Below are 16,758 nucleotides of genomic sequence, written 5' to 3' on the forward strand. Positions count from 1 at the left end.
CTCAAACAAGTCAATACAAGTGGTCAACAAAAATAATTGGCATTTATTCAATTAAAAATAATAAAATAGTGCATTTAACTCAAATGTGGTTTGTCCAATTCCTAAAATCTCATCAAAACACCAAACAAATGGCCATGAGATTTATCATAGGTCAAACAAGGTCAAAGGACCTTGGAGAAAAAATTTCATAATTTTTGGACATTTAAAAATATTTTTAAACAATTAAAAAAAAAGGAAAAATCAATCAATTCATGAAAAATATTAATAATGATCCAAAAAATGATTTTAATTCAGAATATGGAAGAGAAAAATATTTGAAATTTTTGGTGAAAGTCCCATATTTTTTGGATCAATATTGAATTTAATATGAATTATTAAAAATAATGCAATTAAAATAAGAATTCAGAAAAACAAAAATACGTGGACCACTTGATCTCCCTCATTAATTGAGGTGGCAGATCAAGTGTCCAGGAGCGCGCTATCCACCATAGACCTTAGTCAGCGCGTGGCAACTTTGTCAATCAAAACCACCGCTCAGGATTAGAACAAAAGGAACGAATCATGTGGTTCAGAGCTTTGCCAACTCATCGCCGGAGCCAGAGCTCCGGTCATCTTCTCCGGTGGACCTCACCGGACTGGTCCACCATGAACCATCACCAAAGGAAGGAAACCCAACATTGCTTTCTTTCATATCTTTGGATGTAAATGCTTTGTCCTTAACAATGACAAATACAACCTTGGTAAGTTCGACGAAAAATAGGATAAAGGTATTTTTCTTGGTTATTCTCTTACAAGTAAAGCATATAGAATTTATAATAAAAGAACTTTAAATATAGAAGAATCCATGCATGTTAAATTTGACGAATCTAACCCCTCGAAAGAGGAAATTGTTGTTTGTGATGATGATGATGATTTTGTAGAAATTCCTAAAGAAGATACTTCAAACAAGAATCCAGAAGAACAGATTCAACAAGAGTCAAATGAAAATGATCTACCTAAGGAATGGAGGACTCATAAAAATCATCCTATTAACAAAGTAATTGGTGATATTAGTCAAGGTGTGGCTACAAGATTGAATCTCAAGGATGCATGCTTAAACATGGCATTCGTTTTACAAATAGAACCCTCTAAAATTGATTAACCTCTAGGAGATGATCAATGGATTGTTGTTATGCAAGAAGAATTAAACCAATTCGAGAGAAATCAAGTTTGGGAACTTGTTTCTAGACCAAGTGGTAAGCACATCATTGGAACAAGATGGGTGTTTAAGAACAAACTTGATGAGAATGGAATAATTGTTCGAAATAAAGCAAGATTGGGCGCTCAAGGGTATAACCAAGAAGAAGGAATCGACTTTGAAGAAACTTTCGCTTCGGTTGCAAGGTTAGAAGCTATTCGTTTATTACTTGCTTACACATGTTCAATGAATTTTCAGTTATTTCAAATGGACGTCAACAGCGCCTTCTTGAACGGATACATCAATGAAGAAGTCTATGTCAAACAACCCCCGAGCTTTGAAGACTTCAACAATCCTTCACATGTATACAAATTGAAGAAAATGCTCTAGGGATTAAAACAAGCACCAAGGGCATGGTATGATCGTCTAAGTAATATTCTATGTGAAAAAGGTTTTGAAAAAGGCAAAATAGACAAGACTTTATTTATCAAGAAGATAAAAGGGAACACCTTACTTGTTCAAGTCTACGTAGACGACATAATCTTCGGTTCAACCAACAAAGAACTATGTGAAGAATTTGCGTTGATAATGCAAAGTGAATTTGAAATGTCTATGATGGGAAAGATAAACTACTTCCTTGGATTGCAAATCAAGCAACTAAAAGACGGCATCTTTATCAACCAATCAAAGTATTGCAAAGAGTTGTTAAAGAGATTTGAAATAGATGGTTGTAAAGCAATGTCAACACCAATGAGCTCCGAAACCTATGTTGATAAAGACGAATCGGGTGTGTCAATTGATATTACGAAGTATCGAGGTATGATTGGTTCTTTATTATATTTGACGGCAAGCCGTCCTGACATAATGTTTAGCGTGTGTTTATGTGCTCGCTTCCAAGAAAATCCAAAGGAGTCACATCTCACGGCGGTCAAAAGAATCATGAAATATCTCAAAGGAACAACCAGCATTGGCTTATGGTATCCTAAAGGTAGTGTTTGTAAGTTAATTGGTTATTCTGACGCGAATTATGCAGGTTGTGAAACAGATAGAAAAAGTACTAGTGGAACATGTCACATCCTTGGTAATGCATTAGTCTCATGGTCATGTAAGAAAGAAGCGTGTGTTGCTCTTAGTACGGCTGAAGCAGAATACATAGCAACGGGTAGTTATTGTGCATAAAATCTTTGGGTAAAGCAACAATTAAGTGACTATGGAATCGATCTTGGATGCATACCACTCCTATGCGACAACACAAGTGCAATTAATATTACAAAGAATCCTGTCATGCACTGAAGGACCAAACACATAGACATTCGACACCATTTCCTTTGTGATCATGTGCTTAAAGAGAATGTCGAAGTTACCTTTGTCGATACTCATAATCAACTAGGGGACATTTTCACAAAACCAATCGCAAAAGAACCATTTTATAAGATTCGAAGAGAACTTGGCATTTTGGATGAAGGTGATATATAAATCTTCCATAATTATTCACTATACATTATAATGAGGCAAAGGTACACAAGTTTTTAATTTTTTTTTTATTTGTAAAATTTCTCTTTAAAATGTGTATATGAAATTTTTGCCTTTTGTTGATTTTATATTAGGTAAATTTAATTTTTTGATAAAAAAAATTTCACTCAAAATTGCATTAGTATGTATATTACCTTGTCAAACTTAAATTTTTTGGAAATCCTTCATATTTTGGGTTGTGCAAAGCTACTGTTTTTCACTTTTTTCTTAGAGTAATCGGTTACTCCAAATTGGGTAATCGATTACCCTGCCTGTTTTTGCCTTCCTCACACGTTTTTCATCTATGTAACCGATTACCCTTTTTAGACTAATCGATTACCACAATTACTTCCAGAATTTTTTTAAATTTTTTAACACACGTGAGTTTTTGTCATAAAGAGTACTTTTGGTCTTAAGTGTTTTTTCTTGTTTTTTTATTAAGTCAATCACTTCAGCATTGGTACTCTATCGTCGATATGCCGGAAAGTGATTGAGTTGGCAATTTTTTTTTGCTATTCACTAGTTTATGGTTTTAAGTTAGTACATTTCTAGTTTCTTTTAAGACTATGCTAAGTCCGTTGGCTTTTTCTGTTTTATCCATCTTTCCATTCCGTACTAAGTTTGGTTTATATTATGTTTGTATTATCTTTGGTTTCATTCTTGTGTTATGTGGTGTTTGGTGTATGTTGTTTGCTTATTGTTACTTATTTTTCCCTTTTTGTTAATGACAAAGGGGGAGAAGAGATTGTTATTGTGTTATTTCTTTGTTTTCTGTTTCTCTCTAACAAAATGCAGATTTCAAAAGACTCCTTAAATCATAAATTAAGGGGGAGCATTTGCTAGAGAAACATGCTTGGATCGAACTTTCATTTTTTGGGTTGTCATCATCAAAAAGAGGGAGATTATGAAGACATGACTTCTCAAATGTTTTGATGACGACAAACTTCTCTACAAGTGTAAGATTGATTAACAAAAAGGATTGATCAAGATTCAAGCTCATGAAGGATATTTTCAACAAAATGATCAAGTCTCGATGAAACTCATGAAGATATGTATTTTAAATTAATAGGTATAACACTTGACCTCTAGATGATTATACAAGTGTTCCAAACATGTCTCATTCATCCCATAATCATTGGAAGTAATTTTATGCATCAAAGAAATCATAACACTTCATTTTTTAAGTTATTTTTCAAATCTCGGATGAAGTAATTGATTATCCATTTTAAGGTAATCGATTACTCTGTGAAAAATTCAAATATTTTTGCACGTTGGAGGAAAGTAATCAATTACCCATATTAAGGTAATCGATTACCACTGAACCAGAGGCAAAAATCAGTGCATCTCTTCATGGAAACTTTTCTATTTTCTTTACCATGAACCATGGCATCCTTTGGGTAATTGCATCCATTTTTGAGGAGGTGTTTAGACAACATATATACATCATTTTTTCAGATTTCAAATCCACCTCCTTGAAAAAATTTCAAATCAATTACTCGTATTCTCTCAAACATTCTTTTTAGTGTTCTTCCAAATTTTCTTAAGAGTGAAACCTTGCATAAAATTTATTTTTAAGCATCATAGTTTCATTCCATACAAAGAAGACTCGTATAATTATTGTGAGAATTAAGTGTTACAATGGAGAAGATCAATTGATAAATTGATATACTTCAAATTTTCAACTATTTCATCTTCTACAAAAATTCAGAATTGTATCTCTTAATTACAACTTATTTTTAGGATTGTTAAGAATAAGTTTGTAAGGTTTTATCCTTGCTATCTGGTGTGTGGATGCAAGAGATCCTTTTGTGATAATTTGAGTCTCGATTGGACTTTAAACATTGTAAATCCAAGAGGACTATTCTTGGTGTGTTAGAATTAGATAGAAAGGCCTTAAGGTGTCTTGTCTAGGAATCTAACATTATAGTGAATTCTCTTTCGTGTTGAAAGGGGAGTGGAGTACTCTCGATCTATGAGGGGAACCACTATACATCATGGTGTTCTTTACTTTCCGCACTTTACCATTTTTCATCACATAAGCATCATAAGAAAGTAAAAATCAATAAACCGTAAAAAATCCGGAAAATCGTCTAAGTGCCTCATTCACCCCCCCTCTAAGCCATTCCTTAAACTTACCCAAACTAGTGCTAGAGCCTCCACCGAGAGTAGACAAGCCAACATTTATCTTTTAGAACGCCGACCTACATAGTCGTTCATCAAACAAAACACACCAAATATTCGGAGTAGCCCGAACTACGAATGCTCTGATTTCCTTATTGCATAATAAGGATACGTAGGCAGGAGATTGTTGTATCTTTGCGAGCACACTAATAAAAAACCTCCCTTTTCCCCCTTCTGAGGTCTTCATCCATCACTATTATCAATTCTAATAACTCGAAGAAAACAAACAACATAAGTTAACACTCAAATTGCAAAATTGAACTAAAAGGTTCCCGTTGAGTACAACGGACGTGAGGGGTGCTAATACCTTCCCCTGTCGTAATCCAGTCCCGAACCCGAATATGGTTGCGAGGACCATTATTCTACTTTCCAAAGGTTTTCTCGATATTTTCCTATTCCTTCATTGGAATGAATAAAGTTCGGTGGCGACTCTGTTCGAACTAAACATTTTTCTGTGTCATATCGCGAGGGATCACATTTTTCGAGGTGCGACAAACTGGCGACTCTGCTGGAGACCCATGCTTCAAGCAAGAGAGAGTGAAGCGTAGCTTAGTTCAATATTTGTATTAAATGTTAACCTTGTTTGTTTGTTTGTTATCTTTATTCTGTTATTATTTTGTTGTAGTTGTTGTGTTGTGGTTTATTTCCTATGACACTATTGGGTTTTCTCTGATTATTGGTACTTTGTGAGATAGGCTCTCTACCCGAGCCTCAAAAAAACCCTAAGACTAAGTTGGTGGTTGTATAGTGGACACCCACAAGGAGTCTTCCTTGTTGGGAAGATACGAAGACCCCGCCTAGAGGAGATTCTCTTGAGATATTGTTGCTCGACGAGTTTTCGTCACGGCGATGGTGTTTCAAGTTGGATCAATGACTCTAGGGACCTTTTAACCCACTATATCTAGCGGTTATGTAGTATTAACCTACGAAGTTCCAGACTTGTTGGGTTAATATGAAAACCCTAATCAGATGAGATCCCTTGGACGTATTATTATCTTACAGTAATATTTCAAACCTCGATCTATGACTCTGAGAACCTTGTTAGAATCTTGGACTCGAGAATCGCGTAGTAGAATCCCCATGGAGCCTTCCTTGTTGGGACAATACAAAGACCTCGCCTATGTTGAGATTATCTTAGGGGTCTTACTGTCCGACGAGTCTTCATCACGGTAGTGACACTCTCGACGATAATCGATGACTCGGGGAACCTATTAACTTTAGAGCCTACCCTTGGGAATTTCAGTAATTGGAGCAACCTATACCTCCTATTATTCTAACATACGCGACTTGTGAATGATCTTGAGTGTTTGTATTCCTTTGAGAAAAATGACAAAATTCATGCATTTGCATATCATAAACATGCATTGCGTATCATCTTACAGAAACAAAAATTTACACCATGTTCTAACCTTTGCCCAGTAACGCTGACTACTCGACACCGGTACGAGACACGCAGCAACTACAAGATGACGCTCGAACAGCTTGAAGCAAACCAGGTTTCGATGAGGACAGACATTGACTCCATGCAAGCAAAGATGGACTGTTTACTTGAAACCATGTTGCTCCTAGCTCAGAAGGAGAAGGATGTTGAGACTAGCGCCGAAGCCAGAAGAAATGCTGCTCAGTTTGGATCACCATCGCTTAGCATCCCTGAAGTAACTAACCTTGATGGTAATCCTACCCATCCTAAAGGAGGATCGACCCCTATTCCAGTACCGATGGTCAATGTAAACCCCCATGAGCATTCTGCTACATCTGCTCGACATGGATCCATGATGGATGATGAAGATCCGTATGACGCTTTCTTCATGCCACAACCCACCAAACCTGATGTTGGAAGTCTCCTAGACCCAGCTTTTGAGAGACTCCATGCTTTGGAAGAGAAATTCAAGTCCTTGGAGGTTCACACTACTCTCGGATTGGACGCTGTTGACATATGCTTGGTGTCAGGCCTTGTGATTCCGCAAAAATTCAAAGTCCCAGACTTTGACAAGTACAAAGGGATCAACTGCCTTATGACTCATCTCAGAGCTTAGTGTTGCAAGATGGCTGCCCATATCAGTAATGAATAACTCCTGATTCAATACTTCCAAGATAGCCTCAGTGGGGCATCCTTGGAATGGTATATTCAATTAGAAAGAGGACAGGTCCAGTCATGGAGAGACCTCGCTGAAGCCTTTCTTAGGCACTATCAGTATAATACTTATCTAACGCCCAATTCCACCCAGCTGCAAGACATGACTCAACGTAACAATGAGTCATTCAAGGAATACGCACAACGTTGGAGAGAGCTTGCAGCTCGTGTCCAACCTCCTCTCCTTGATAAAGAACTAATTGATATGTGTATGGGAACTCTTCATACTCAATATATGGAGAAAATGGTAGGATCCAGTTTCCCAACTTTTGCTGAGGTTGTCTTCGTGGGAGAACAAATCGAGAGCCAGATCAAGAAGGGAAAGCTACCTTGCGCTGCCAATGCTTCAAGTGGGAGGAAGAAACCTTATCCTAATCTCCCAAAGAAGCCAGAAGGTCAGACCAACGCCATAATGTTCCTAGGCCTTACCAACAGGTTGCCGCTGTCATCCCAACACCATATCAGCCACCCTATCAACAACCATATCAAAAACAATATCAGCCGCCGTATCAAGAGCCAGCTTACCAGCTGCCACATCAGAATCAATAGCAACGTTCTCCCCAACAATGTCAACCTACCCAGCAGAGGGCAAGGAAACCAAAAATATATTTTGATCCATTGCCGGTACCATACACCAAGATCCTTCCCTACCTGCTAAAGGATGGATCAATTGTTTTGAAGGAGCTATCCACCAGGCTATGACGCAAATGGTCACTCCGAGTACCATATGGGAGCCCCAGGGCACATAGTGGAGAATTGCAAGGCTTTTAAACACAAAGTCTAGGACCTGATTGACAATAAGGCAATTACTTTCACGCTAGTTAGGCCAAACGTCGCAACAAATCCCATGCCAACGCATGCAGAGTCGAGTGAAGCTCGAAGATAAAGCTTCCCACCAGCCTGAACCAGCATGCAAAGGTGATCATTATGCCACTTTTACCGTTTCAGATTCTTGTAATTTGTTCTTGTTTGTCTAAGTACTGTATGCTTTAAACATTGTTATTTCTATTTGGTCTTATTAATGGGATAATTATGCATACTTTGAATCAATCTTTCATAATTCACTCATTTATGACATTTGTAAAACAAAAACACATACTCTTCCACTTCACCTTCTTTATCACATTATAGTTAGTAAATGTTGGAAGGAGGACGACGAAAACAAAATACTCATAATTTTTTATCGTATGCTTTCGGATAAAACCTTGCTGATGATGTAAAGACATTGTTTCAAAATCCCAAACACTGGAGAGATAAGGAGTTAATCCCTAGTCAACCACTTCGAGCCTAGAAGTAGGAGTCTCTTTCGGATCTAAAAAACCCTCATGCTTAACCTGGGGTAGGGTAGTGTTCAATTAATCTGACTACACATTCGAATCGTAAGATGAGATATCCCATGCAAGGATCAACTACATACCAGTCTTCGCACACATCCTGAAGTGTCGAAGGAATCGCACAAACCCAAATTTTATGTTGGATGTTCCTCAATAACCAATGACTTGACAGTCACAATTTCCAAAAAAAGAATCAAAAACAGCCCGCTAAGTCCAACACCCTAAAAAGAGACTTAGGCAAAAATTGGGGCAATCCCGATGGATTAAAGCTTCAACAAGCAATCCATGCAACAGTTAGGGATCAAAACAAAAATCGAAGGAGACAATGAAAGTCTCCAACAAAACAAAACAAGAATCAGTGACCGCCATACCCAAATCAAAGGGTCACCAACATCCGGGAAGAGCAAGATAGGATGACTGTCATTTCAATGGATCTTACACTGCTGAACTCTCGTAAAAGTAAAGTGTGTGTTAAGTTAACCGAACGTAGGATTGGAGATCATCATGAAGAAGGGATGGGTTAAAATAAACTTTGAGCCTTATATCCTTTTGTTTCAATAACCATGAACCAAGCCACGTTACAACCCTTAAAAGACCTAATTGAAGTAGGGTTTATTCTGAAAGCATACTACAGTAAGGTTGAGTAAACTGACTCTGAGAGATTTGCTAATATTCGATTCTCTCTATATCACTCACACACTGGCAAAAATCAACATCGCGTTTGGACACATGGTACATTCGTCACACGCTACCACAACACTCCAAATGAATGATTGTTTTTCAAAACTTACATAACTATTGCATTAACACCACCATTTCTTGGATAACAATTCTTAATTGTCAGTCAGTATTTGACATCGAGTAAATTCCAACAAGGGGCAATTCGAGAGGCACCTGATCATTGGTGCTAACACGAATCAAGACCATCTCATAAATCCTATGGATAAGGGGCATGGCATCCGTTTGATTATGTTGACTAAAGAGGTAGTCAGTATGAGGCAAATCTCCAAACATCGGTTGATCATGGAGGAAAAACTCTTCAATACTCAGTCCGTCTGAGGCAAGTCCCTCAAAGGCTAATCAGGGGCAGACCATGGCCAGATTTAGGCATGAAAAAAAAGCAAACTCAGACCATGCCATGGGATAATCACTCCTAAGGATTCCTTTCGAGGAAAATTCCTTTGAACACCCTAAAGTCAGGGGCAAAACAAGATGCAAGGGGAAAAACTACCTTCATATCTTCAAGTCAGTCAAGCAGATTGCATCAGACACTAGTGACTACTTGAATTCACAACAAAAACGTCGAAAGTGCACGCTAGTACAACATTATATGTTGACAAAAATCCTTCGGGAACATCAAAGGAATACCCATCATGCGTTGATCATGTCGCTATGCTCAGTTACAGGCTGGCCAGACATCTCAGAAAGAGAAGTCGAGATCGTCTCATGGGCAATTACACAACATATCAGCAAGAGAGCAAACTTGGGGCACCAAGAGTATCCACATTTGTTTGTTTTTTCATCACGTCATCAACTACCGAGTGTCGGGAAGTCAGATCCTGTCACCAATCAATAGTCCAATCCACATTGACAATTACAACAAAAAAAAAAGTCCGCCTTGCTGGCACCCACACAAAAACTAAATCCAACCAGAACTGGTTTCCAAAAATACATCGCCTTTGAAAAGGGGGGCCAATACCAAACAAACCAATCATCCTTTGCATTCAAACATGCATCACATGCCTCACCTTATACATAACATATACATGACATTTACGCATATAGCACGAACCAAGATCCAAGGTTTAGTCATAGGCATCCAGGCCAACCCTCAGTTGAGTCATTGTCACTTCCTCTGCATGAGTTGCTACCCTATTATCGGGCATTCCCCATTTGAGTTACATCTTTCAACCTTTTGTTGATAAGATGTTATCCTCAGCTAAGTCAAAACAAGTGTTTCTTTAAATCCCTACCTTGTCTCGCGTTGAGCGTCACTCAATGATTCGTTTCCTGTAACCTTTTGTTGATAGAAACTACATCTCCCCAGAGAATATTTATTCTGCAACCTTTTGTTGTTGATACCCCAAGCAAGTCTTACCTAGTAATGTTCTAATACTACCCAATAAGTCAGGCTTAATGAACTTTGTCAATAGCCTTATTTTTCCAATATTTTTCTCACTATCATCCTTTTGGTGAAAGTCCATTGAGGAATAATACTAATCATCGCCCTTTTTACGATACCCGTTATCCTTTTGGTAGGGGTAAATCCTTGACATTTGTGATCTTAACGTCATCCTTTTGGTGTCGGCGATCCTTGGAGTTTTGGTCCAACCTTCATCCTTTTGGTGAATGGAGACCCCTCATTTTTAAAGCTTATTGTCATCCTTTTGGTGGTAACAAGTTTTGTCGTTTGATCTTACCGCCATCCTTTTGGTGTCACCGATCCTTGGAGATTTGGTCCAACCTTCATCCTTTTGGTGAATGGTGACCTCTGCAATTATTACGGCCTACCGTCATCCTTTTGGTGTCGGCAATCCTTGTGGTGATAGGGATCCTTTTTATTTTGGTTCAACCATCATCCTCTCGTTGAGGGTAATCTCTGGTGTTATGTCTAATCATTTTTGTGATGAAGTCCAGTTCAATCTAAATATCATCCTTTTGGTGATAGAGGTTATGGAGTCTTGTTTAAGCTATCATCCTTTTGGTTTGAGCCTTCGATTCCTCTCCTCCTACGCTTGAATATAAGTTGTCTTACTTAGCCATTCGAGTACTTGTCGTTTATTCTAAAAAAACGTTAACCATACACAACCTTATTTTCATAATTACCCAGATGAAACAGAAAGCGGTCTAGAGTTTTCTATTCCCTTTCCCGACTATTAGGATACGAGTTGTTTTACTCGGTTATCTGAGTATTCGTCATCCATTCAAAATACCTTAATCATCATTAAAATCCTTTTACAATTAAGGATGAAAAAGAAAGCGGTCTAGAGTCTTCTATTCCCTTTCCCGATTATTAGGATACGAGTTGTCTTACTCGGCCATCCGAGTAATCGTCATCCAACAAAAATATCTCAACACATCAAATCTATCCTTTTCTCGCCCTCGTGCGATCGAAACCAATCAAACAAAACATCCAACACATCAAATTAACTCGTCACACCCCATGAGACCAAAACCCTTCTTTCAAAAAGAACACTGTTAGTCCTTTCTAATCCGCACAACAAACTAGTGCTAGAGCCTCCACCGAGAGTAGACAAGCCAACGTTTAGCCTTTAGAACGCCGACCTACACAGTATTTCATAAAAAAAACACCAAATATTCGTAATAGCCCAAACTACGAATGCTTTGGTTTCCTTATTGCACCATAAGGATACGTAGACAGGAGATTATTGTATCTTCGCGAGCACACTAATAAAAAACCATTCTTTTCCCTCTTCTGATGTCTTCATCCATCACTATTATCAATTCTCACAACTCAAAGAAAACAAACAACATAAGTTAACACTCAAATTGCAAAATTGAACTAAAAGGTTCCCGTTGAGTACAACGGACGTGGTGGGTGCTAATACCTTCCCCTTGCGTAATCCACTCCCGAACCCGAATATGGTAGCATCGACCATTATTATACTTTCCGAAGGTTTTCTCAATATTTTCCTATTCCTTCATTGGAATGAATAAAGTTTGGTGGCGACTCTGTTCGAACTAAACATTTTTCCGCATCCTATCGCGAGGTATCGCATTTTTCGAGGTGCGATAGTATGGATGAGATTAGGCCACACCTTTTGCATGTTCTTTTTGTGTGTGGTATGTTTCATGAGCATAGTCCACTATACCATGTCTCTAACATGCATTAACACCAAAATTTTATTGCCCGACCTCAAATAGTTATGACTTTTACATAAGTCCAATTACGAATGCTTAACATAGCGCTAAATTTGTGACATAAAAGGCATAAGCATTCTAGTTAGTGAGATTGTAAGTCTCCCCTCTTTCATGGTATTGTGTGAAAACTTGGCCTTCTTTCCTTCCTTTGGAAGATGTTTTGGCTCAAGGATTCATGCTTGTGATAAGTGTATTGAGTGTTCTCCAAAGAATGATTTCAATTAAAAAGCAAAAGGTGTGAACGATCAGCCATTGTTCTAGGCCATGGTATTATAATAGAGTCCATTGTAAAAGGTGTGAACGATCAGCCATTGTTCTAGGCCATGGTGTGGGCAAACTCTTAATAGCTCTTTATATCTCTCCCAAGCTTCGAATAGCGATTCTCCTTGGTTTTAAGCAAATCTAGTTATTTGGTTCCGAAGAACAGTAGTCTTACTAGGGGGGAAATATCTAGTAAGGAATACTCTCCTAAGGTCTTCCCAGGTAGTTATTGAATTAGCTGGAAGTGAATCTAGCCATGAACGTGTTTTATCCCTGAGGGAGAAAGGAAATAATCTTAAACGGATCACATCGGGTGAAGCGCCGTTAGATTTAAAGGTGTCATCTAGTTGGATAAAAACTTTTAAATGTTGATTCGGGTTCTCGGTTCCGAGACCCGCGTATTGGTTTTGTTACACTAGTTGCAACAAAGACGGTTTTAGTTCGAAATTATTAGCAGGTATAAGGGGGTTTACTATACTCGAACTAGGTTCCTTATCAGAGGGTTGGGCAAATTCCTTAAGAGGTCTCCTATCGCGATTCTCGGCCATAGCTTTCATAATTCAGATGAGTAAGAGGCATGCACGAGTATAACATTCAGGTTCCGCTAAAGGATCTACTAAATTTCCGGTACTACGGGTTCTTTGCATTTACCGGCAAATAATGCCTTAGTCTATACAGTGTAACAACAGGGTACGAAATTCGACGAAGTTGGTCCCCGGCAACGGAGCCAAAAACTTGATCGTCCTGATTCGCAAGTGCACGGATAACGTCAAAGTAATATAATAGAATATCGATCCCACAGAGACCAATCGTCAATCTATCGAATACTAACGTTACAGTGTTTATCTAAGGCGGTATAAAAGAGATATTTGGTTTGCAAAATAAAGGTAAATAATAAATGCAGGTAAAGACAGGTTGAATGTAATTCACATCAGTTAAGTGATGTTTCGATTGTCTAAATAGAACTACTTATGAGGCAATATTTTCTACTCTTGAAAAGAATCCATTTAACGGGAACTGTCGCTTTCGCGTATTCAAAACTGTGTTTACCCTTAAATTAAGGCCTTTTATTGTCACTTATAAAAGGTGCGCAGAACACTAAAGTAGTAAACCTATTTTTAAGAAATGAGACTTGTAAACTTAGTTGAAAAGTGATTTTGATTTGGAAAGTTTACCCAAGGAGTTTACTGCTTTTAAACCTATCAACGCGTTCGAAAACAGTTTCAAAGATAGCTACTTAAAGGGATAAAGATTCCTAGTTACTACGCTAGGGTGCTTCTGCACTCCTCGAATAATTAAAAGTAACCTAGTTTATTTTAGAAAAGTCAAGTTAAAAATCAAAACAGCCTTTAAAGTATTTCTACAGATTTCAATATGTGAAACATTACTTTAACAGCGATCCTTACATTCTAACCTTTAAAATATTTAGCCAGACATGGTAACACAAACGAACATAATGGCGTTAATCATGATGAAAAGTTTGTTTTAGAATGTGAGGCGTAGAAAGCGAGTAAAGTGCGTAAAATAAATAAAGTAAAAACGATGCGGGAAACAAATAAAGTAAAGTGAGTGCGGAAAGTAAATAAAATAATAGCGAGTGCGGGAAATAAATAAAGTAAAAGCGATGCAGGAATAAAATAAATAAAGTTATGCGGAAAGTAAATAAAGTAAATACGATGCGGGAAATAAAGAAATAAAGCAATAACTAAGAACCTACTCCAAACGGAAGCTCCGATTCTGATACCAAAATAAACCTCCGACTCCTGAAGCTAAAGACGACAGCAACTCGAAGTGACCCAACTCAATCTCACAAGGTTGCGATAACCCCCCGATGTGACGGATTATCGCTATTAGAAATGATAACTATATGCTTAGTGTTGTAAAACTAAGTTGGATGATAGAAAACTAAATGAAATGAGCTATTTATAGAGATTCTCAGCAGTTTGTAAAGACCATGGTACCCTCCTACTTCCCCTTAGTGGGCTTTAGTGGGAACGTGATTTCCAACGGTGGCGCCGCCATCCCTTCATGGCGCCTGACATGTGTGCAAATGGGGTGGATCATGGGAACGTGGCGGTTACCTCCTAGTTGAGGGTTTGTGACTCAATGCTTCCCCTATAGTGTCCGCCATGTGCAATGCCATGTGTGTAATTTCGCCGAAAAACCCGAATTTTAGGTCTTTTTGCTTCGTTTCTTCCAAAAGTGTCTGAAAGGGATAAATATCTGAAAACAAGAGAAAAGAGAGCATAATATAAATAAAATGATAATAAATTCCTAATAAACATGTGAAATTCGAGTCAGAAACACGGTGTAATTCGGTGTGATCAGCGTTGAGAAGAACTGTTGGAGTGATGACAATATCTTGGTCATTGAAGAATGTTTAATGTCATTACTCTCTTTGTTTCTTATTAAAACAATTTTCTGCGCCTCATTATTTCCTTCTAGAAATAATTTCTTTCCAAAACCATATTTCTTTTCGGTTACATGTTCTGAACCGGTGAATCTGTATCAGAGTCTTGATAAATCAAAGTTTATCTTCAGAGGTTGATTATATCTGACCACATCAGAGTTTCTCTATGCTCTAGACTTCTTCAGATTCAGAGTTTGGATTCAGTATTCTTTATCAGAGTTTCTGACTTCTTTATGTTGCGCTGGCAACTGAGTTTATCAGAGTGAGAGCCTTCTGGACACGTTCTCTTTGAGTAGCATCTGATAGTTGAATTCTGTATCTGATGTAATTTTCTATCTGATGTTTGATCAGAGTCCTGCACACTAAGGAAAAGTTTTGTTAGAGTACAATTTTTTGTTTCATCCTTTGTTACCATCAAAATCATAGAGATATATTGTAGAACCAACTTTGTTCTTACAGTGCCTACGCACCAACATAAAAATGAGGGATCAAAACCTCGAAGTTTGTCGTATCAATTTCAAAGTGGATGCATTGGTTTTAAAAAAAAAAATAATTTTGAAAGGCATTAAGGCCTGAAAATGGTTTGAATGAGTTAGTTATTTTTGGCTTTTGAAAATATTAAGTGAAATATAGTTAACTATATTTACAAGTTTGATAAAGAGAAGAAGTTTGAAAATGCAATGGCAAAAGGCCAAAGTTTCTAATTTGCAAATGGTTTAAGTTTTAAAAAAAAAACAAGCACATGCAAAGAAGTTTTTAAAAGGAGGGAGAGATTTTGAAATTAAATAAATGGGAAGATGAAGAGACTAATCCTAAGCATAAATTTAAAAGTTGAGAGTTGAAAAGATCTGACCAATGGGCTTCAATCCAAGAGACAAGAATGTCATATAGAAACCCAAATTCCCTTGGACATTAGAATCAAGCAACAAACAATTCACAATATATCAACTTCAAGAGAAAAGACGTCAAATAAAGATAGCCACATCCAACATTAGCAACTCCATGATATGCATCAAATTTGCCCATGTAGCAGATGAATTCCATAATGCACAAATCACAGTTTCAAAGTAACAACTTCATAATGATCATGTTGCAGATGAACTCAAATGGAACTTCAATGATGTATCAGATGAAGTTTCAAATTACAAGCACTTGGTTACATGAAAGTTGGCATTAGCCAAGTTCTTTGCATAGGGACTGTTGCCTAAATTCTAAGTTCAATTGTCTCATATCAAACCAACAGTCCACACCAAATGTTTTATAGGGTTTTTGTTCTTATCATATACATTAATGGTAAAAGACCACACAAGCAATCACAATATGCACAAACAAAATATATCACAAAATATGGTCCAAGTAGAGAAAGTTAAAATGACATTAACATAAACAATTAGAATGGTATGGATAGTGGAAAATAAATAAGGCTTGAAAATAAAGTGCATTAAAGTAAATGACTTGGAATTTAATGTTAGTTGTTGTAAGACCCCAATTTTGCCCTAAGATCCCTCATGCAATTTCATCATAAGCATTAGCATTAGGATCATACCTTGGCATCCTCCTTACCCCTCCTTCATTAGGTTTGTTTGGGGAGAGATCACCAAGCACTTTGTGATTGTATCATACTTGTATATTATGATTTTACTAACCAAAATACCAAAAATATGTCTTTGCATTTGCCTAACTCTTTTGTCGGTAGGGCATGATCTCTATTGATTTATCAAGTTCATATATAAGATTTGAGACCCTCATGACAAAGATCACAACCAAGAATTGATTCAAGAATGATTATGAACATAATATACGAGTCCCAATGATCTCTACATGTTATATTGATCAAGTTTTCTTCAAGAGTATGAGGGTGATTTGC

General features: G+C 37.4%; 1 non-coding gene across 1 annotated transcript; it reads left to right on the forward strand.

The window, feature by feature from the left end:
• The first annotated feature begins 12,538 nt into the window (after nt 1-12,538).
• On the forward strand, nt 12,539-12,645 carry LOC127089567 (small nucleolar RNA R71). The gene has a single exon (XR_007791146.1). It is a non-coding gene; the product is annotated as a small nucleolar RNA R71 (small nucleolar RNA).
• Nucleotides 12,646-16,758: the final 4,113 nt, after the last annotated feature.

The sequence above is a fragment of the Lathyrus oleraceus genome, chromosome 5 (genome assembly GCF_024323335.1).
Source record: "Lathyrus oleraceus cultivar Zhongwan6 chromosome 5, CAAS_Psat_ZW6_1.0, whole genome shotgun sequence".
In the NCBI taxonomy this organism is placed as follows: domain Eukaryota; kingdom Viridiplantae; phylum Streptophyta; class Magnoliopsida; order Fabales; family Fabaceae; genus Lathyrus; species Lathyrus oleraceus.